We start from the raw sequence: 734 nt of genomic DNA on the forward strand, positions 1-734 counted from the left end.
GTTACTTCCAACATCTATAAAGAGTTCTAACAAATCAATAAGACTAAAAGTATAAATGGAAAAATAGATGAGAGAGGGCTGGCTGAATAGCTCAGTGGACTAAATGCCTGCTTAGGTAGGTACAGGGACCACGGTTTGATCCCCAGCACTACATGCTGTGCCAGTCCCAGCCACAGGTATGCTGAGCTGGTCATAGAGAGCTGGTGTGGTGGTGCATGCCTGTAATCCTGTTGTAACTCAAAAATGAGGCAGGCTCGAAAAGAAAACAAGTGCTTTATTTTAGCTGGTACCCAGCAGCAGACAACTGGCAAGATGCTGAGGTGCATGCCGGGAGTATGAGGGGAGTGGGTATTTAAGCCAATAAACCACAAAAGCTGACTTCAAGGGTGTTATACCCTGACAAATTGACTTCATTTTGTTGCCCTTCTAACCTCGCTGAGTTCCTGTTCTGTATGCGCCGACCCCTCCCAATTCCTCCTCCAATTCCTCACCCCTGTGACTCAAGTCTTATGATATCTGTTCCCCAAACCTTATCTTGTCCTGCAGAACTCCTCGTGATTTCAGCATCCCCGCCCAATGCGCCCACTCGATGTACTCATGACTGCCAATTCAGCACCTCCACCCAACAGAACCACCCCATAAACTAATGACTCGCTGTACCCCGTGATTGCTGATTTCAGCACCCCACCCAATAAGGACCACCTAATGAACTAATGACCCTGCCACTTCTTCCT

General features: G+C 47.7%; 1 long non-coding RNA gene across 1 annotated transcript in view; it reads right to left on the minus strand.

The window, feature by feature from the left end:
• LOC111817072 overlaps positions 1-499 on the minus strand; it is a 24,580-nt gene extending 24,081 nt beyond the window's left edge. The window contains exon 1 of the long non-coding RNA XR_002821339.1: positions 380-499. This is a non-coding gene — a long non-coding RNA (uncharacterized LOC111817072). The remainder of the gene's footprint in view (positions 1-379) is intronic.
• Between the last annotated feature and the right edge of the window lie 235 nt (positions 500-734).

The sequence above is a fragment of the Octodon degus genome, unplaced genomic scaffold (assembly GCF_000260255.1).
Source record: "Octodon degus isolate 3935 unplaced genomic scaffold, OctDeg1.0 scaffold00048, whole genome shotgun sequence".
NCBI classification, from domain to species: domain Eukaryota; kingdom Metazoa; phylum Chordata; class Mammalia; order Rodentia; family Octodontidae; genus Octodon; species Octodon degus.